The sequence below is a fragment of the Lactuca virosa genome, chromosome 4 (genome assembly GCF_052849685.1).
Source record: "Lactuca virosa cultivar CGN04683 chromosome 4, Lactuca_virosa_CGN04683_v6, whole genome shotgun sequence".
Classification (NCBI taxonomy): domain Eukaryota; kingdom Viridiplantae; phylum Streptophyta; class Magnoliopsida; order Asterales; family Asteraceae; genus Lactuca; species Lactuca virosa.
The window spans coordinates 307,516,484-307,540,288 of NC_136429.1; positions in this window are offsets into that span (position 1 = coordinate 307,516,484).

The window sequence follows — 23,805 nt, forward strand, 5'->3', positions numbered from 1 at the left end:
GTTTTTTTTTTTTTTTTTTTTTTTTTTTTTTCTTTTTCTTGAAAGCTAAAAGATAAAAGCTTCTAAAAGTTGTATGCAAAACACACCTTATATATGTACATTTTTTATATCGACAAATTCACACTCATTGATCATATTCCTACATCTACCATTTTGTCAATATGAACCCTCAACCATATGGGTGAGGGGCACCTAATGTCCAACACACCTGGGTCGACCACAAGTCATTCATATGTGATTCATTTGATATATACTTGTGCAAGGTCATCCAAGAAACATTTTATACTATGTACTCATATAAGAAGGATAAATCGTTAACAAGTGATGTAACACCCAAAAAAATTCAAGCCAATTTAAAACTTTTCAAAACATTTAAAGCCAACAGTTATTACAAATTTGTTTTCAAAATAGTCTATATCAGAGTTTTCCCAGAAACATAAACAAAACATGAGGAGCCGTACGATCATGCCTTCGTCTTGCCGCGATCCCCTGATGTACATGAAACAATGACCTAAAACTGTAAGCTCGATAACTTAGTGAGTTTCCCCCAAAATACCGATACACTGCACATAACACATATACAAATAACATCATATACTGGGTCCACAGCTTTACAGACTGGATTACCCCCTGGGCCCACAGTGTGAGTCTGGATTGCCTTCCGGGCCCACAACTCACATCTAGATTGCCACCGAGCCCACAGTACGAGTCTCCCTCAGCTCGTATCTGGAATGCTCCCGGGTTTGTTGGTTACTGCACGAAGCAGTATCACCTCAACCCATCTCACATAATATGTCGACATATAATACAACTAATGCACATACAGATAATCACATGATACTACAGGTAGTCCTACAGATCTACCTAACTGGCATAACAACTATCATACGACACTAATTCATACTCAACATACTACCAGCTGCTAGGAAACCATATCCAATGGGCCGACATTGGTGCCTTAGACCCCTTAGTATAGTGATGATAACTCACCTCGCAACTGTCGACTCAAAGGATAAGATCAACTCTCGGATCACCGCCTCAAACTCCACCACCTATATTCGCCACACAACCATGTTCATAAATTCCCAAAATGCCCCAGAAGTCCAATACTCAACCCTTGGTCATAGTCAAAGTCAACTGTCAAAGTCAACAGTCCATGTTGACCTGAACTCGTCGAGTACAACCAGACACTCGCCGAGTTCCTTGCATAACTCGTCAACTCGCCGAGTCACTTGAGTGACTCGTCGATTTCCTAATGTTGGTGGCCGTGAACTCCTTGGCCAACTCGTCGAGTTACCCTTGTAACTCGCCAAGTTCACGTGTGTCCAAAGGTTGGGAAATCCTAGCTGACTCGCCGAGTCACTTTACTGACTCGTCGAGTCTACGACAATCTTCATCGGACTCGCCGAGTGGACCATGCAACTCGCCGAGTCCCTTCAGTCCTTCATCCAAACAGATGCTTTTTAAGCCATGCTAAGGTTCCATATTGCAGATCTAAATCCCCAAGGCATGTTTATCACGTAAAGTTGCAAACTTTACGTGCATGCAAGGCTCTAGAGACTCTAAATGACAAATCCAAGCTTGCAATGGAGTTTACACTTTAGGAGAGCCTCAATCTTGCAAAAGCTGGAAGCTTTATGGACTTAGAGACCCAAGAGAGTTCAGATCTGAAGTTGCAACTTCAGATCTTAGCTCAAACACAAGAAAGGCTTCCTAATATGTTAGAAAAGCCCTAAAATCCACCCAAAAGACATCTATAATGAAATGAGGTTAAGATAATGGCTTAATACCTTCCAAAGGATGCCAACTGAGGTAGATCTCTGATTCTCACACGTTCCTTGCTTCTATTCACTTGTTCTCCAAGCTTCTCTCACCAAAATCCTCTTCCAAAGTTTAAAACACACAAATGGAGCACACTCACACGGATTAGGATTTATGGAATATCAAGAGGCTGTAAGGGGAGGATGAGGAGGCCAATGATCCTTTAAATAGGGTGCAAAACCCCGGAAATTAGGGTTTCATCCTCTATCTCCTACTCGTCGAGTCCCTTCTTGGACTCAGCGAGTAGGTCACTTAAACACGTGGGCCAACCCGCTGCTACTCGACGAGTCAGGGCAACCTACTCATCGAGTAGACCTTGAAATCAAGAAAAAATCTTATAACAAAAATCAATACCTGAGAATCGGGGCGTTACAATTCTCCCCCACTCGAACTAGACTTCGTCCTCAAAGTCTTCCACGGTGAACAACTCCGGATAGTGCTCCCACATTTCTGCCTCCGGCTCCCACGTCCACTCGGACCCTCTTCAATGCTCCCACTGCACCTTTACCAAAGGTATCTCCTTGTTCCGTAGAACCTTTATTTTCCTCTCCAGAATGGCCACGGGCCTCTCAACATAATTCAGACGCTCATCGACCTGAATGTCATCTAAAGATACCACCGCCTCCTGATCCATAATGCACTTTCGCAATTGTGATACGTGAAACGTGTTGTGGATCCGACTGAGCTCATCCGGTAGCTCTAACCTGTACGCCATATTGCCAACCCTGGCAATGATCCTGAACGGCCCAATGTATCGGGGACCCAATTTCCCCATCTTCCTAAAGCGGATCACACCCTTCTAGGGCGAGACCTTCAGAAGAACCATGTCCCCAACCTGAAACTCTAACTCAGATCGACGCCTGTCAGCGTAACTCTTCTACCGACTTTGAGCGGTCTGCAGACGCTACCTAATCTGCTGAATCTTCTCGGTAGTCTGCAAGACTACATCTGTCCTTCCCATCACCCTATGTCCGACTTCACCCCAACAAACCGGGGTGCGACATCTCCTCCCATACAACAACTTGAAAGGCGGGGCGCCAATGCTGGAATGATAGCTGTTGTTGTAGGCGAACTCCGCAAGGGGTAGGTGGGAATCCCAGCTCCCACCGAAGTCAATAACACACGCCCTCAACATGTCCTCGAGGGTCTGAATGGTCCACTCGCTCTGATACCAACTTGTAACACCCAAAAAAATTCAAGCCAATTTAAAACTTTTCAAAACATTTAAAGCCAACAATTATTACAAATTTGTTTTCAAAATAGTCTATATCAGATTTTTCCCAGAAACATAAACAAAACATGAGGAGCCGTACGATCATGCCTTCGCCTTGCCGCGATCCCCTGATGTACCTGAAACAATAAACTAAAACTGTAAGCCCGATAGCTTAGTGAGTTTCCCCCAAAATACCGATACACTGCACATAACACATATACAAATAACATCATATACTGGGTCCACAGCTTTACAGACTGGATTACCCCCTGGGCCCACAGTGTGAGTCTGGATTGCCTTTCGGGCCCACAACTCACATCTAGATTGCTACCGAGCCCACAGTACGAGTCTCCCTCAGCTCGTATCTGGAATGCTCCCGGGTTTGTTGGTTACCGCACGAAGCAGTATCACCTCAACCCATCTCACATAATATGTCGACATAGAATACAAATAATGCACATACAGATAATCACATGATACTACAGGTAGTCCTACAGATCTACCTTACTGGCATAGAAACTATCATACGACACTAATTCATACTCAACATACTACCAACTACTAGGAAACCATATCCAATGGGCCGACATTGGTGCCTTAGACCCCTTAGTATAGTGATGATAACTCACCTCGCAACTGTCGACTCAAAGGATAAGATCAACTCTCGGATCACCGCCTCAAACTCCACCACATATATTCTCCACACAACCATGTTCATAAATTCCCAAAATGCTCCAGAAGTCCAATACTCAACCCTTGGTCATAGTCAAAGTCAACTGTCAAAGTCAACAGTCCATGTTGACCAGAACTCGTCGAGTACAACCAGACACTCGCCGAGTTCCTTGCATAACTCGTCAACTCGCCGAGTCACTTGAGTGACTCGTCGAGTTCCTAATGTTGGTGGCCGCGAACTCCTTGGCCAAATCGTCGAGTTACCCTTGTAACTCGCCAAGTTCACGCGTATCCAAAGGTTAGGAAACCCTACCTGACTCACCGAGTCACTTTACTGACTCGCCGAGTCTACGACAATCTTCATCGGACTCGCCGAGTGGACCATGCAACTCGCCGAGTCCCTTCAGTCCTTCATCCAAATAGATGCTTTTTAAGCCATGCTAAGGTTCCATATTGCAGATCCAAATCCCCAAGGCATGTATATCATGTAAAGTTGCAAACTTTACGTGCATGCAAGGCTCTAGAGACTCTAAATGACAAATCCAAGCTTGCAATGGAGTTTACACTTTAGGAGAGCCTCAATCTTGCAAAAGCTGGAAGCTTTATGGACTTAAAGACCCAAGAGAGTTCAGATCTGAAGTTGCAACTTCAGATCTTAGCTCAAACATAAGAAAGGCTTCCTAATATGCTAGAAAAGCCCTAAAATCCACCCAAAAGAGATCTATAATGAAATGAGGTTAAGATAACGGCTTAATACCTTCCAAAGGATGCCAACTGAGGTAGATCTTTGATTCCCACACGTTCCTTGCTTCTATTCACTTGTTCTCCAAGCTTCTCTCACCAAAATCCTCTTCCAAATCTTAAAACACACAAATGGAGCACACTCACACGAATTAGGGTTTATAGAATATCAAGAGGCTGTAAGGGGAGGATGAGGAGGCCAATGATCCTTTAAATAGGGTGCAAAACCCCGAAAATTAGGGTTTCATCCTCTAGCTCCTACTCGTCGAGTCCCTTCTTGGACTCGACGAGTAGGTCACTTAAACACGTGGGCCAACCCGCTGCTACTCGACGAGTCAGGGAAACCTACTCGTCGAGTAGACCTTGAAATCAAGAAAAAATCTTATAACAAAAATCAATACCTGAGAATCAGGGCGTTACATGTGATCACATGGACATTCATTTGTGGAGTATAATACTCCAAGTATCATATATAGTTAGACATTGACATACGAATGATTAACATATCTTCTTATATTATCTTATTATGGATTGTATGCATTTTTCTCATTTACTCATTATATGTCAAAGAGCCTATGTTTCATTTTTATGGATCATAGGTTTGTAATTTCATGGTCATTCTCTTATGTTGGTTACTCCAACATCATTTTTATTTATCATTCACATGTGAATGAATATCATTAATTCATCATTCACATTATCACATATGAATCTTTTTATTCCGCTTAAGTAAGATGGTCCAAAAATCATATATAGTTGGTAATTCTAATGTGAATGACAATCTTTTATTAATCATAACATATGGTTATTTTGATCTTCCACTTGTGTATATTATTATACCCTTGTTATGTAGTCGGTCATTCACATGTGAATGATCCACCTTTTGATACTGTATTGCTTTTTATTCGAACAGAATGATACAACCATTCAACAATATATATTTATTGTTGAGTTACAAAGCATGATCTTCCTTTTGAACTCGTTGCCATTATGTAGACTAAGCACGAGGAGTAAGTATGAAGAGTAGGCTGCAGAGTAAGTATGCATGGTAGTTGCAGAGTGGGTCTATTGGGTAGCTATGAAGTAATACTCTAGGGTAGTTGTTGAGTAAGATGCAAGGTTGTTGTGAAGTAAGATGTAGAATAAGTCTTCGGGGTATCTATAGATTAGGATGTAGTGCCCAAACCAAGTTATGCTCTACTCGACACATAAATTATGGTGCTTGATGAGATAGCTGCGGTCCAAGGGCCAGAAATCCTAATCCAATAATACATTTTTTTTGGGCATGGCACACAAGCAAATTTTAGGTCAAATCGTCATTATAAATAGATAACATTTATACGAATGTAACCCTAATACATAAAGTGTGTGCCTCGACAACTATTAATAAAATCTCTCTCTAGTTCATCTATGGACACAACTCGTTTCTATGATCAAGTGGACCATGTTAATTCCTTGTGTTCATTATGTTATTTGCATTTTTAATTGTCCTGTTTGTATCTTTTTTTTTTTATTATAGATTCTTAATCCCAATAACCAAAACAAGAGTTATGGCTGCAGACAAGAAGATTAAGGTCGATCGAAGGTCATGATTTTTGATTTTTTAAGTTGAAGATCGAAGATTACCTCTATTATAGAAAGTTACATGAACCCTTCAATGAAAGAAAACCTGAAGCAATGTGGCACGATGATTGGAACACGTTAGATCTACATGTGGTTGGCATAATCCGGTTTTCATTGGCGAAGAACGGTTACAATATTGTCAACGAGAAGACAACATTTGGACCGTTCAAGGAATTATCTAACATGTATGAAAAACCTTCGACTGTGAACAAGGTATTCTTAATTAGACTGTTGGCTTAATAAAAAGAAGGAAGGTGGCTTAGGGATGAATGATCTCAGCGAATTTAATTCAATAATAGCTAGGTTGATATGTTTTGAGATTAAATTCAAAGATGAAGTCCAGGTGTTGTTGTTACTATCATATATTGGCCGAGGGTCTGACACAGTTATAGTAGTTAGTAGTTTATCAGAAACTACTAAGCTTATGTTGAGTTTTATAGAAAACAAAATTGTACAATACGGATGTAACATCCCAAAATTCAAGACCAAAAATTTCATTTTTCATAGTAATAAAACCACCACTAAACATGTTCATAAAAACATAAATGAAAAATCAGAGTAAGTCAACCAATCATCTCAATACATCAGAGTCATATAAAGCGAAAATCATGGTGTGTGTGTGTGTGCGCGATGCGATCACCCCGAGCTCTTCCCTTTCGATCTGGAAGTATCTGAAACACAATCTGAAAACTGTAAGCATGAAGCTTAGTGAGTTCCCCAAAATACCTCATACCATACATATCAAACATACAATGGGCCATGCCCCACATCCATCAGGCTCCGCTTGGCATCAGGCCCCGCCAGAAACAAATCTGTCAGTAACATGCGATGGGCCCCGCCCAACACACTCATCAGGCCCCGCCCGGTATATATACAAACACATACAAGACATGCAAGAGTCACAAAGACAATTAACATACTATAACATAATCCAATGGGCCGGCATTGGTGCCTTCGACCCGCAAGTACAGTGACAACTATCATACTATAACATACTCATCATTCCCCAACCGGTACACATATAACACATGCAAGGTCACACAAATAGCTAGAAAACCAATAACCACAAATCATGGGTCGACATTGGTGCCTTCGACCCGCTAAACACTAGGAGGAGACTCACCTTAAACTGATGAAACAACCAGATAAATGCACTGACTGCTGATCCGGGAAACCTCCGCACTAAATATCACCAAATAATACCCTAATTAATAATTAGGTCATAAACCATAACCAGAGCCCCACCCAATGACACCCAAAGACCCAATATTGCCCAAATTCCTAAATGACGCGCAAAGCCCATTATGGGCCCAAATCCAAGAAGGCCCAAAGCCTAACAATGACTCAAAGTCAGAAAGACTAGTGGCCCAACAAGGCCCAAAACCCTAGTAGTCCAAATATGGCCCAAATCTTAAAAGTCAACAAAAGTCAATGGCTGCTGAGTACGCCTGACGTACTCAGACTTACGCCCTACGTATGCCCTCTTTGGCTAGTATGCGTTGCGTACACCCAACGTACTCCACAACACACCTAACTCACCATTATATGCTTAATCGGTTAAGCAATTAAGTCCAATTCTCAGATCTGATCCTAAGTGATGTCTTAACATGCAAAGTTGGCAACTTGACTCCTTTGCATGTCTTAATGGGACCCAATACTCAATAAAACCCATACTAAGAACCCTAACTCATGCATGGTCCAATATAACACACCATGATTGTTTTTTTATGAACAAGGGGCCTCAAAAATGATAATATCTACCATCCTTATCTTCTGGAGTAGCTCATACTCCCATACATGACTTAAAGGACGATAAAAAGCACAAAAACAAGCCCTAACTAGATCTATCAAAATGAACCATCAAGTTAAGAGTTTTATACCTCAAAAAGCTTTCCAAGTTGGTGATGATTTTGGATTCACAAGCTATAGCCACACCAATGCAACTTCCAAGAGTTCTTCTTCCTTCAAGATCACCAAAAACACCTTCAAAGTTCACTTCCAAGCTCAAAACACTCAAAAGGCAATTATGGTTTCGTTCTTAGGGTTTGGAGAGGTGGAGGCTGGTCATAAGAAAGTCTAGGAGAAACTTAAGGTGTTTAAATAGGGCACAAACCATAAAAAATTAGGGTTTGCCCCAGCCGACCGTACGCCCTGCATACTTCCAATTATGCCCCGCGTACGTGGGTGCCTCCGCAACCAAGCCGTCGAGCCAGTACACCCAGCGTACTCGACTAAGGACCAAATTGCAAAGATTTATAAATAAAGGGCTAAAAGGAAAAATACCAGAAATGCAATTCTTACAATTCTCCTTCACTTGAATCAGACTTCTTCCTCAAAGTCCATTGCTACGAACAACTCCGGATAATGCTTCCTCATATCGTCCTCGGGCTCCCACGTCCATTTTGAATCCTTGCGGTGCTGCCACTGCACCTTTACCAAATCCACCGAATTGTTCCGCAAAGCCTTCGTCTTCCTGTCAAGGATGGCAATCGGTCTCTCGATATAATTTAGGCGATCACCCACCTAAATATCCTCCAATGGAATCACCGCGAAATCATCAACCAAACATTTCTGCAGCTGAGAGACGTGAAACATGCTGTGGATCTGACTAAGCTCCTCAGGAAGATCCAAGCGATAAGAAACCCTGCCCACCCTGGCCAAAACCCTGAAAGGAGCGATATCTGGGGCCCAATTTGCCCCTCTTCTTGAATCGGATGACACCTTTCCAAGGTGACACCTTCAGGAGAACCATATACCCGACCTGGAACTTTAGATACGATCGGAGCTTGTCGACATAGCTCTCTGCCGACTCTGAGCTGTCTGGAGTCTACCCCAAACATGCTGAATCAACTCAGTTGTCTTGAGCACCACCTCAGTACTCCTCATGAATCATTGACCGACCTCACCCCAACATACTGGGTCGTGCACTTCCTTCCATAGAGCATTTCAAAAGTCGGCCGATCAATGCTGGGGTGATAACTGCTGTTATATGAAAACTCCGCTAAAAGGAAATACGTATCCCAACTCTCATAGAAATCCAATACACACACCCGAAGCATATCCTCCAAGGTCTGGATAGTCCGCTCACTCTGTCCATCAGTTTGCAGGTGGACAAGCCATGCTGAAATGCAGAGGAGTACCTAACTCTTTGTGAAACCTCTTCCAAAACTTGGAAGTAAACCGGAAATTCCTGTCTGAAATCACTGAAACCACTGAAACCGGCAGCCCATGCCGTGCCACAACCTCCTTGATGTAAATGTCAGCCAATTATAGTTATGGGCTTAGACACCTAATCCACCAGTCTCCCACTTGGATAAGTCTGTAACTATAACTGCCAGTATAACTTCTAAACTGATCAACAAATTGTAGCTTCCAAAAGCCGATGTCGAACTCTAACCCAATCAATTACGTGTCCTAATATAAGTGATCATATGATCCTCCGTTCTGCAAGATATCATTCGGAGATGAGACATGCAATAGAATCAATCTCATTGTCTAATACTTTGTTTCTCGATTTCTGATTTGTAGCGACATAGAACTTTTAATCGAACACATCAATTTAGTCCTGGTCGGGCCCGACACTATAAGTCAACACCAAATCACCGAGGGGCCCAAAGATATCGCTTTTCCTGTTAGGGCAAAAGGAACGAATAAACTTTGACTTATATGATTGCACCATTTACTCATCAGATCATGCACACCAATACGTTTTATAACATCAAATTACTGATGCGTTTATGTATCATCAATGCACAACTGACTTGTAAACTACAACTCATATATCTCCGTTTTAAGATTATAAGATATTATCGTCACAGAATTACTCGTGGTAAATTCCATGAAGTATTCTCTGAGCATGGGTTAATCCAATACGTAAATCTCAATTTCAAATAAACTATATGTATTTATCTTCAAAAATCCATTTCTTGAAGTTGGAATATGTGTATCTTGGTTGTATAATAAAGATAACAATGTGATAAATAAGTTTGATTCAAATCATATTTGAGTCTAATAGTGTTTGATTATAGAACTATTATTTAGAAAAATATTGATATTTACTTTAAAATTCTATTAAGAGATCTACTTATCGAAATAAGAATAATCATTTTAGAATATGAATATGATTGTTTTTTTTACGATTAAGTAAATTATCAATCATTTAATCATAAAGTCGAGACATATATTTAGTCAAACCAAAGTCTAAACATATATTGTTCAAAACAATGAATGTTTTATAATACAAGTCTTATTACGTTCTAAACATAAATAATAAACTCCAAATGTTCTAGTCTATAACCTTTGCTTCTTGGCTCAAGTGGAGTGCCAAATTGTTTCTTCTCAGTTGGTTACTCTTCTTGAATATATGTAACACCTTTACAAATATTAGTTTCACACTTAGTATCAAGTATTTGAGTGTTAAATGAAAGTAAAAGTTCTATCATATAGATACTTGAAGCGATTACTATGGGCATTTTCTTTATTAACTCTTTAATTAGAATAAAACAATCTGCTTTTATCTTAAGAAGTGTTCGAGTCTCACTTGTCTTTGAAACCTTTTATTCAAGTGAATTATCATTTCATGTGCTGAAAGATGTTCCGGTCCTTTTCGAAAGCATGGAAACATAGATTCAAGCGTAAGGCATGATACATAGATCGAATCATTAAAAATATTTTGATCATGTTTTATGATATTCTATAGATATGAGAGGGGGATTAGTAGGAAGTGGGTGGATAAGTACATACAACTTGCCTTCGCGGTTGATAACCATTCTCAATCTTCAATGCCAAGTGAGGAAGTTGTTAATATATAGTATTTTTTCTTAAGGATGGATCGTATAGGCAGTGGCGAATCTAGGACAAAATATCACGTGGTTCCCAAATTAAGTGAAACCGATAAAAAAATCAACAACACTTGTGAGGGGTCGGGTCGGGCCGGGTCGTGTACGATTTAAAGAAATATAACTGAAAAAACCGATCAGCCACCACCAATTAAAATTTTTAAAAAAACCGGCTGAAATATAATTGAAAAAACCGAACGATTTAATGAAAAATTAGTTGATTATTAATGCATTGATACCTTATTTTTTTATTAAAACTATATATTTTATTTAACCCTATATATTTAACAGCACAAATGCCCCATATATCTTATTTTTTGCCCCTTTTAAAATGATTTTTTAAGACATTTAAAAAAAAACAAACTCAAGGTAGGTCCTTTATTTTTTCTAAGGTAGTTCTTAATTTTTATGGTATATATATTATAAATGAAATTCAAATTTTAGGTAGGTCCTAGGACCTACCTTCTCATATGTTAGCTACGCCCTTGCGGATAGTTAATGTATTCATGGTTTTAGCACTTTAGGTTATCTAAATTTTTTTAACAAAATTCATTTAGTATTTTCAATATTTAAATCCACAATAATTAATACCCATGAAGTTTCTAGAACATTAATTATTAAAATCTAGGATCTAAGTTGCAAAACAAACAAATCGTTAGGTGAAATTTATCCCATTTATTTAATGTAACAATGTAGATAACGATTATCAATTATATTCTAATAATTCCCAACGGTATGTGACCGCTAACAACTTTTGTTAATTGACATGTTTAATCACATCTATCCCTCAAACCTCTTTTGCTTAGGTAGCTGATAGATGCCATTTTATGCATCTTTTAGGATAGTTTTCATTAACATTTTCCAGCATATTTTATGCTATTTCATGTGCATTATCTTAAATAATGTTAAGCTCATGTCTTTTGTCAGAAATCTCGTACTGCTCATGTTTTGATGTCTTTTTCAGATAATTCGAGTAGAGCAGTACTTTCGGTGCAACTTTGGATGCATTTAATGGAGCATTGGAGTTAAAATGGAGTTGGAAACTTATGAAGGATGCCAAGGAATGCTTGAAAGCTATTTTGGTAAAGGAAAAACGAACATTTAACACGAAAACCACAAATTCGAGCGTGCTCCCTCAGAAATTCGACCGTGTGAAGTCTTCGAGGATTGTATACCATATTTTGAAGTTTAAAGAAGGAAAAAAAATTGATTGAATTTTCCTCAGAAATTCTATCGTGTTGAAGGTTCGAGGTTCAGAAATTCGTCATAAATCAGTTAAATGCCAAATTTGATCAAAGTATAAAAAATTCGACCGTGTTTTTCAGAACTTTGATCAAAATTTTCTCTTTCTTGCTTCGAAAGTTACTGTCTTACATATAAATTCAACCTCTATTATCAGTTTGAAGGAGAGACGTTGCCAGACGATGAAAACGACTCCTGAAGGCGATTTTCTGCACTTTTCATCACTTTATGAAGACCTGGAGGTTGTGGATCATCTCAATCAGTTAGATTAGTAAGATTAGTCGTTTAGTTGATCTTTTAATTAGCTTTAATTTGATTTTAGCCATGTTTGGCTAAAACCCTAGTTTTCAGTTCTACAAAAGACTAGTACTTTTTATGTGATTAATCATCAAATTTGGTTTACGTTGTGTGTTTCTATTTAGTAATTTCAGTTTTGTGCTTAATGAATGTTTGATTTTGATTCTTGTTAGTCTGATAATCTAGCTAGGGTTTAATCATTCAAGTTAATCAGTTAATAGAATCCGCAACTGTTTTAATAAACTGGTAATAAGTAACAAGTATCAGATTGGTTCCATGTTGGGATTTAATTATAATATAAACTGAAATTTCATATCTTTACGCTTCCGAGCTTGTGAGAAGTATTGAATATTGTTGAGATTTTACACAGATCTTAATGCAGCTTTTCTGAATTTAATTAAGCGCTTGGTTAATTATATTAGTAGGAAGTTAGGGTTAACTGAAGAGCTTGTTTTGGTTAATTAATTAGGTAAAAATGAATTTACTAGAGCTTGTTAGTTTTTCTCAGTACCAACTTAAATAGAACACATTTTGAATAACCAGGTCAAGTTTGACTGCATGATTAAGAAAGTCGTAGCAGAACTGAATTCTTTTTTATTTACTGAATTTTCTTTAGTTATTTTCACTGTTAATTTAGTTTTAACTAATAATAAAAAAATCCCCCTTTTCATTTTATTTTATTTTATGAGTAGTATGTGTCTTACGCAAAATGACATTGGTTGTTAGGCTGTGTTCCTGTAGATTCAACCGTGCTTCCCTATGCTATCCTTTAGTGTATTCGAGTAGTGAAATTTTATTTGCTTAAGACGCTTGCGACAACATTATCCAATTAGAGAAACTTGTGTAATCAACCTTGAAAACTATTATTTACTTTTACTTAGCTTTGAACCACCAACACTCTTATATAACATCAAAGAATGGTCAAGAATTTGACGACCTTTAATGAGTGTTGACGACTCATCACTAATCAAAGTACCAATAACAATACCTAAGGAATTAGCTAAAAGTTTTCCAATTATCATAGTGGCACTCATTCATACTGATCGATCGGTAGTTGTGAATAAACTTTGAGTCTTGGATCCTTAGGATAAAAAGTAAAACTATTCAAACCCTGACAAGTTTTAATGAACTAAAAAGTAAAACTATTCAAACCCAAAGTTTTATCCCCTATGTTGTCCCAGACCATTTTCATTACTTCATCACAAGAAACGAGGATTGAATAAACAAACGTTGGTTGGAATTAAGGCTTTTAAAGTGATATGATGTAATAGTAGGTCGGGGCCCTACAGTCTTGGCAAAATGGGACTGGAAATATGCATGAACGTGATTCACTTTATTAGGGTCAACAACTGAGAGTATTGTTATTTTCTTTTGTCAAACTGCATATATTATGTCCTATGTGTCTTGCACATTTTTCATACTTTCACAATCCATTTCTAAAGCATGTTGAATTTCTCTTTTAAGGTCAGTTCTATTTACGAAGGGTTGTACTTTCCATTAATGTATATCTTATTGTTAACCAGATTTGTAGCACTGTAATTTTAGTGGTAAGTGATAGTGTACGCTGATCATAACTTTATTACATTATATAAGAAATGATACACGGTATCCACATCCACAAATTTCAGCTTGGTTGAGAAATATTGGTATCCATACGCTTCGAGAGTGTAAACACGTCAATTGAAGACAATTATTAGAAGCACTAACTACTATTTATGCGAAACATTTACTTAATACGTGACATTTTGGTTGCTTTATGAACCATCTACTGTTTAAACTGATTTTTCTTACCACGTTTAAATTCATTCGTTCTACCTGTTGCTATACTATCTTTATCTTTGTTTTGTGTTCCTCTCCCTCTCTCCAATTGTCTTTTCGTTTCTCTTTCACAATGTTAACTAATACAATTCCCAATAAAGACTACAAACACCACGTGACTTCGTTTTTTTTTGAAATCTTGTAACGAGAAACTAATGTACCACAACAGGTTGATGGATAATATAACTTTAATTCAATCTGACCAATAGAGCAAAAGGGAACAACTTGAGGCAATGAAGGATAAAACACATTTTGAGGTTATGAGATTGACAATAACATTCTATTCTGAACAAAACTCTACTGACAATGATCTTACTGGGTTTACAGAAGTGGTTTTAGGATGTTTTGAAGAAGAAAAGAAACATCCGTATGCATTTAATATGTATTTGAGTGTTTTCTTTGAATATAAATAAATAAAATATGTTGTTTTATGTTAAAGAAGTACTTCACATATAGATATATGTGTTTGCTATGTTTCAAAATTTATTGATTTTCACTTCAATCGTATGTTTGTATGTAGTAGAACTATTTTCAAGCTCAATATTCCAGCGTTTGTGTTCACACGACCCTATCATGTAGTATCATATTTTATGTCATAGACAAAAATAAACAAATTATGGTATATTGAATATCACAATAAATATATTTAGAATGAGCTACTAGTTTAACGTATTAAAAATTCACAATAGTATAATGAAAAACCGAAAATTATTTATTTGTTACCAAGTATAATTAGCATATGAATTACCTGAAAGTACATGGGGGTTAATTAGATTATTTAATTTGAGGGGTGGGTGATTTGCTGAACACATAGTAGTATGGGGGTTTAAGAGGAAATAGTCACTATGTGTAACCTTCCTACTCAATTATGTGTATGAGTGGCATAAATGCTATCGTCGGAGGCGGAGGTGGCCCTCTGCCTACTACAGGTGACGGTGACATTGTATATACTATATAATGTCTAATTGTTGTGTTACTTGTATGTAGGCCAAATACGTCCATAACCCTTTTTTTCTAACGTTGGATTCATTCAAAGTTGTTGATTTCAGGACACGTGTGACGGTGTGGCTTAGGAAAAATCGATGCCCTTAATTAAAATATAGTCAAACTGTTACATCTCAAGTAACTTATACTTGACCGTAGCTTCGTAAGCTAGGTCGTATTTGCTAAATGCTCCAAGTCACATATCCCTTTAAAATATATCAATTATTTATTCTTTCCTTGATCTAGGATTTAAGATTAGCTTTAAGCAATTAAATACTTTTCTTAATAGAGACTACCATCGACTTCACTAGTCAATGAAATCCTCACCACATCAGCAAAGCCTTCCATCTCAAACCACAAATGTAATAATCGGAACCATAAAGGGACATGATCATAATTTTCTCCATGAGAAGAATTTGTCTATGATTATTGATTAGGAAGGTTTTTTTAGAATCATGATAGAAAGATTAGGGAAATCATCAATAAACCCCAAGGAGGCAAGGAGACAAGGAAATGAATTTTTTTTCTCATTTTAGATCCCCCTTTTATAACCTAGGTGAACAACGCACCTACAAGCAAAATGTCAATTAGACCGGAATAAAAAATAAATTGGTTAAAGTCCATAGTCGATGAAGGATAAAATTGCGACCCAAACATCTCATTAAAATTTCTAACCTCATTAAATTTACCAAACACCACAATCTCTCCTTCTGCACGTTAAAAAGATCAAGCAAAATAATCCAAATAAATTTTTTTTTTGTCAAGATCTTATAGAAAATACACCATGACCATCAAAACTAAAAAAAAAATATATTTGCAAACCACCTCCCTTCAATAACCAAAAATTGTACTTGAGTGATAACATGGATTTCCACAAATATACACCCAGGTCCCAAATTACTGTAATTCCTCTGGACATATCTTGAGCATTAGAGTACTCAAAATAAAAATTCATATTTCTCCATAAAGCTCGAAGTCCAACAAGGTACATATTAGCGATTTTCGTTTCTTGGATTCTTAGAAAGTTTACATGGTGTTTGTTATGATCCCATATCGGCTGAGAGTACTATAATATAAGTTGGTGACTTATAAGTTTAGGTGACCCCTCTTCCTACAAGCTGACTTTTGAGAGTGAGTTTTACACTTGGACTTATAACATGATATGAGACTAGTTGTGTTTTCCTTCCCTCACATTCTCTCTATCTCCTCTCATTTTCCTTCTGTGTCGTTATCTCCCTCTTGTTTCTTCCTTAATTGCATCACACACACAAGGGAGGGTTTTGTATGTGCGTGTTTTGTTTTTGTCGAGCCTGCCCTCCCCCTATAGAATACCTTTTTTAAGTTTACAATCTTAACCTTTAACCCTTCTACTTTACGTCTTTTGCAAATTAGTCCCTATGAAAAAGAAAGCAAAATTAATTTGGTGGGAAACCAAATTTCTTTTTTTTTTTGGGGGGGGGGGGGGGGGGGGGGGTCAGTAAATATGTTCAAATTTTGGTAAAATTAAATGGTAAATTTATAGAGGGAAATTAAAAATAAGTGAGAATATTTATTTTTAATAAAATAAAAATAACTTATTAATTATCTATTTCTATAATATAATTAGTTGATATGTAAATGAAAATTTGATAATATGTATTTAATTCATTTAATGTGTATATATAGTTATAAACAATGTGTTTTTGGTATTTCAATTTATAATCATTTATAATTATATTTAAATATTGCATTTGCTTTTCTAATTAACAACAAATTCTAAAATTATAATTATTTTAAAGTGTGTAATAATAATATACACATTATTAGGTGGATATTTTGTATTACAAAGCATTTCACATTGTGATTACAATACTTTATATAAATGTTGCTGTTAAAATTTAAAAATGCAACACCGTAAAAAAAATGATGTTCTTTTCCGTAAAACATGCAACACTTTAGAAAACATTGTTGCACTAAGTATCTTAACGCAACGATTATTTTATAATTTTGGCATTAGAACAAGTGTTGCTTTAAAGTGTTGCATTAGCCTCATTTTATAGTAGTGTGTTTACTAAAATTTGTAGCTCTTCTAATTATTCTCATAAAAGATGATTCAATACATATACAATTATTATAGTTCTCAGCAATATTGGCACCCATGTACACATGAATTCCCATTTTCTAGCAACTTTATGAAATGTACTCTTACACAAAGATTGTAACAAAACTCCTTCCACGTCTAACCAAATAAGTCTCTCATTTAAAATGAAGTCTCTGTTACTTTCTATCATCATTATAAGCCAAGACTTGACAACTCCATTATTATGAAAGTTGCTACAACCCTATCCTTAGAAAACTCAATCATCACCTAAATACCTATAATATACCTCAACTCCATGTTAAGGAAGGGGCTAATGTCATAAAAACCCTCAAGTTTTCAGGGTTTTGTCGGTTTTGCCCAAAGTTGAATTTTATGTCCGTTTTTACCCTAACATTTTCCAAAAAATGTTCGGTTTTACCCTTTTACCGGTGATAACAGGTTACCATCATATTAACTTCGCAAAAAACCCTTAAGTTTACAGTTTTTTTACGTTTTTACCCTTAAGTTTATAATTTTTTTTTACACTTTTACCCTATATATATTTTTTTTCATATTATACGTATTCATGCAAAAAAATCATATTTATATACGAAAAAAATTTAATTAAATATTGTATTTACATTTTTTAATGTTATTTCTTTATATATATATATATATATATATATATATATATATATATATATATATATATGTGTGTGTGTGTGTGTGTGTGTGTGTGTGTGTGTGTGTATAAGTTTTTTTCTTGGATAAACCATTTAAGATGTAAAAAAAACAAATTAATATGTTTTTAGAACTACAAATACGTATTTTTATGTATTTAAAAATATACATATCAATAAAAAAAAACTTGTTCAATCATAAACATGTTTATATAAGTATATACATATATTTTTAGAAGTGTAAATATGTATTTTGATATATGTTTTTTTTAAAGTATAAATATATTTTAGAAGTATAGATACATATTAATATATAAAAATGTAAAAATATGTATTTATACTTCTAAAAACTATATCTATAAAACACGTATTCATAATACTAAAAATATTATTTATCTTTTTAAATGATACAACCATGCAAAAACACACACACACACAAACAAATATATATATATATATATATATATATATATATATATATATATATATAACATTAAAAAAAATACAATATTTAATTAAACATTTTTTCGTACATAAATACGATTTTTCTGCATGAATACGTATATTATGAAAAAAATACTTAGGGTAAAAGTGTAAAAAATATTATAAACTTAAGGGTAAAAATGCAAAAGAATGGTAAACTTAAGGGTTTTTTTGCGAATTTAATATAATGGTCACCTGGAAAACCTGTTATCACCGGTAAAAGGGTAAAACCGAACATTTTTTCGAAAATGTTAGGGTAAAAACGGACATAAATATCAACTTTGGGCAAAACCGACAAAACCTTGAAAACTTGAGGTTTTTTATGACATTAACCCTTAAGGAAGTCTTCGATTTTAGACATTTCCACAAGGTTAGGAAAGGATCTAAAATCCTTCAAATTTCCCAATACCACAAAATTGGTTTCCATTTCATTCGCAACATACGTCCAAAAATTATGAGTAATGTCCCCTCATTGGATTATGAGTGAACACCGGACCAAATATATGCATAGGTCATAGACTGGGAATGAGCTTGTGAACATGTACATGCTTGGATTTAGGTACATTAACTTTGCTATAGGTGCAAAGCCTCTACTGAATATATCAAACCTTAAAAGAGATGCAGACATCTTGTAATGCCCAATCCAAAATTAGCAAATATTGCAAACCAATAAATCAACATTATCAACTCTAATTAATCGAACAAATCCAAAGCTCTTGCCTAATTTAGACGTCATTTTGGAAATAAAAACATCAATCACAATATCATACATTTCACATTTTTTCCATAATTCCTTGTTCCTATGTTATGCGGGAAGTTTGTGATGTAAATATTATGAGATAATTTGCTAACCTAATTGATATCGTTGCAACCATAACAAAGATTTTGCATGGGACCAATCCAATCAAACACATTTCCCCTCCTTTGATGGACCTTGTTTGATGTCATACATTTCACATTTTTTCCATAATTCCTTGTTCCTATGTTATGCGGGAAGTTTGTGATGTAAATATTATGAGATAATTTGCTAACCTAATTGATATCGTTGCGACCATAACAAAGATTTTGCATGAGACCAATCCAATCAAACACATTTCCCCTCCTTTGATGGACCTTGTTGAATACATAATGATCCATAGAGCCCAATGATATGTGCATATCTACATATATTTTTTGCATCATATCTTAATATGTTTAGCTATATTTATGCTTATTATAGAAAAAAAGGTACTTATTATGTTTAATATATGCTATGTAGCGTAAAAGACATGCTTGGAAACAATATGGAAGCTGGAAGCCGGAAAATGCGAGCTTAGACAAGAAGAAGACACAAGAAGGATGTTGTTGGACATATTGACCCCTCGTCAGTATTTTGACCATATCTTATGACTCGTAACTCCGATTGACGTGATTTAAAATGATCTGAAAACTAGACACAATTTCGGACAAGTTTCATGTTTTGAAAAAAATGTCGATTTGCGATACCTACGACGTGGTGAATGGAATCTTCGCGATTCTTGACGCTGACTTGGAGAATATGGGATATACTCGATGACCACGACCTGGTGACCATATTTTAGGCAAGTATATATATCCGAACATTAGGACGAATTGGGGGGACTTGGAGGTGACTTTTTGAAGAAGTATTGCGACAAAAATATTCTAAGAACCCTTTGGGGTCGATTTTGAAACTAGGGAGTCGATTGGAGCAAGGATTCGCATCTACACATTCGGTTTGCTTAGTTTAAAGATGTTTAGTTTAGTTTACCTTTTGCTTATGTGTTCATCAGTTGTGATTATGGGCTAAAAACCCTTGCTTTCATTTAGATTAGATGAACTCCTAAATACTATGTGTTGATTTCTTGTTTGATGGATTGATGAAGTTGGTTTTGATTTAAATATTATTTGCTAAATCTAAACCTAGCTTGTTAAAGCTTCTATCTTTATTGCTAAGTCTCAAGTTTTGTGTAGTTAAATTGCAGTTAATTGCATGAAAATTGATTTACCTTGTCGTTTATGACCATTAAATTGCTAGAGCTAGAGATTGACCATATCCTAGTGTACGTGATAAGTTAGTTGCTCAACTGTGTTTGAGAGCAGTATTTGATCATAGTATTTGCTTGATTACTAGACTTGACCATAGAATAGTAGTCTGTAGATTGTATCATTCAGAGTTCAAATTACCTTTAAAATCAATTTAGTATCCTTAACTTGCATGATCATTGGGGTTAAAGTTGTTAAATTGACTTATGCTAGTTAGTCTGACCATGATGACTAGTGACTATTATATGGTAACTAACATAATTAATCCATTGTCTTGAAATCAACCATAGGAAACAGGAGGGATTCAAAGCTAAACGAAAGTATCCTTTATTCTTGATTTAAAATCATATTTCTAGATGTTTGCTTTAGTAATTAGTTTGTTATTTTAATTTAAGTTTTTCTGAACTTGTAAAATCAGATAAAAAACCCCTCATTTTAGTTGTTTTTCTTAGTTTAGCTTTTAGTAGTTATTTTATTAATTAAATACCATTCCCTGTGATCTACACCCGACTTACCTAAACTATTCTATAACTCGACTAGGTACTCTGCCTAGGTGCATTCTAGCTAGTTAAGCTCCTTAGGTTATAAATTTAAAACTAGATAGGTATAATTTGTGCACATCACCTAGAATACCAAAGAATTACACTTCCTTTCCTCCCGAATATCGAAATGCTAAATTCGTTCCTTAACAAGTAGAACAACCGGCCACAAGAAAAGAAGAGAATATTTCACCGTTGTCAATTAAAATGTATCCGCCACCATTATCTCAAAATTTTATGATGGGGTCATCATCGTCGTCATCCTCTCGTTATTATAGTTTGTTCTCCTGAGTTTTAGACTTCAACTTTGAAGTTTTTTTTATACTAAGAAAAACAATAACGAAAAAATATATACTTTTTAACATATTTTATTTTGTAAACACATATAGTAGAGTTAATTATAATAGGATTATACAAAGAAATAAGGAATAATTTTAGATATTGTTTTGGTGTTATTTTTCAAGGTTGAAATAAATTAAATCATTATGAAGAAATAAAAACAATAATATTCGTTTGTTAGAAATGTGGGTCTAGTCCATTTGGTAGAGATTTTGCTTTTTAAATTGGAGGCCATGAGTTTTAATCGAAGCTTTGACAAAATTCTACTAACTTTGTGATACTAATTTCTAATTACTAAACAATCATTAAGTAAAAATAAGAGTAAAATACATGAATGGTTCTTGTGGTTTGGGGTAATTTGTGAGTTTGGTCCCTAACTCTTTTTTGTTAAATCGGAAGGTCCATATGTTTTGTATTTGTTTCATTTTCAGTCTATGATAGACTTAAAATGACTATAGCGCCTTTGATGATATTTTTTTACATTTATTTTTAGTATTAATATAATTTACATAAAATAAAATTGATAATAAGATCTATAGGTCCTACCTTACACTTATCCATATTCCATTTTCCTTTCTCCCATCTCAAACCCGATGGATCTCTATCTCTTCTGTGTCTGACAACGCTCCATTTCCACCACCTTCTTGACATTGGTGTTATCATTGGAACAAGGAGATCACCAGCCATCACTCTAGTGTCCTCTCTCTTTAACCTCACCAAATCACCCAAACATTCTTCATTTTCCACTGGACCATTGAAAAACTTCAAATTACACCTCTCCCACCAGCAGTGTGTGCCGCCCCACCTCCCCTATTTTCAAAACCGTCAACCTTCACACTTTGTTCCAAACTCTGACCACCCCTCTTTTCCATATAACATTTGTAACCTAAAAACACAACCCCCACAAAAAAACCTACCATCACGGATTCACCATTGGCAACCTAAAAACTCTAATAATCTCCTCCCCCACATGACGTTGATTACCAACTTCGACAACTACTCCGATTTAAGCATTAGTTACACCCATGTCTTTTGTTGACTTCCAGTTCCTATTCATTAAGATCATCTTCATGTTTTTCGTTTTGTTGCGAATCTGTAGGGATTAAGAATCACATACGTACTAGCCAAGAATTTAAAGAAATTTGATTATTAGTCAAATACTGACCAAAAAGGAAAAATGGCCATTTTGAGGAATTTGATAAGTTTATGAAGTTGTAACTTCATGAAAATGGCCAAGATAAGTTTAAGTCACTTAGAAGAGGTAAGATGAGTAAGTTTCAGAGAAAGAATGCATTAGAACATGCATTTTGGTCAAAAGGGTAAAATGGGAAATTTTATACTTTTTGGGCTAAGTTTATGACTGAATAGATTAAGACCCGTATTAATTCGGTGAGAAATGACTTAGCAGAGTTGTAGAGTATTTTCTCACCATCGTGTGGATATAAATATCATAGAAAATGAGTTAGAATCGATTAAGTTACGAGTGTTAGAAGATTGAAAGAAAATTATCCCCAAAGCTGGAATGAAATCAACAATGCACTTTGCTCATCTCCAGGCACCACAGTATGGTAAGCATATCACCACGACACGGTGGTGTAAGTGAGCTTCCATTAACTAAAGTTGAATCGCCACCACCACATTATAAAGATCCCACCACGACGCGGTGTAGCAACATATGAATACCTCAATTAGAGTTTATTCTCATCATAAACATACCCCAACCCTCTAGGGCTGAGCTCTGTCGATTTGGAGGTTGAAGAAGGGTCAAGTTTCGGTCAAGGGTGTTTATGGATTGGATTTGAACATTCAAACTCATGAGGTAATCATCTTATCCATAATTAATCTAATTAGGGCTTATGGTGTTTGATGAATTGAGTTAGTTATGTAAGATTTGTTGGGTTTTGAGCATTCTAACACTCCTATGGTGTGCATGCAACCCTAGAAACCTTGGATCTATGTTTTCTCTATTATACATGCAAACTTTCATTTTTCAAAGATTTCATCCTAACTAGCATATCATGGGGTATATGTAATATAAAAACTAGTAGAATGACATACCTTTCTTGTAGCTTGATTTCCTTCAGACATTGTGAGCCTAGCACCCCAAATGTGATGCCTCAAATGCTTTACACAACACCACGAACAACTTGGAATAACTTGAGAGAAGATTGATATGCACCAAAATCGGCTAGCCCTCACTAGAATCACTTAAGTGCTGATTTTACAAGGATGAGACTTCTTTATATAGTGTGCATATTAGGGTTACACCATGTAACTCATGTCCTTCCACATTCCTCATGATCCATGGGTTTTAAACTCCATGGAGTATCCATGGGTCACCACATGGGTTTAGCCCATCATGAAGGATTATGGATCATAAGCCCACTATATATAAGAATGAATGATTTACCAA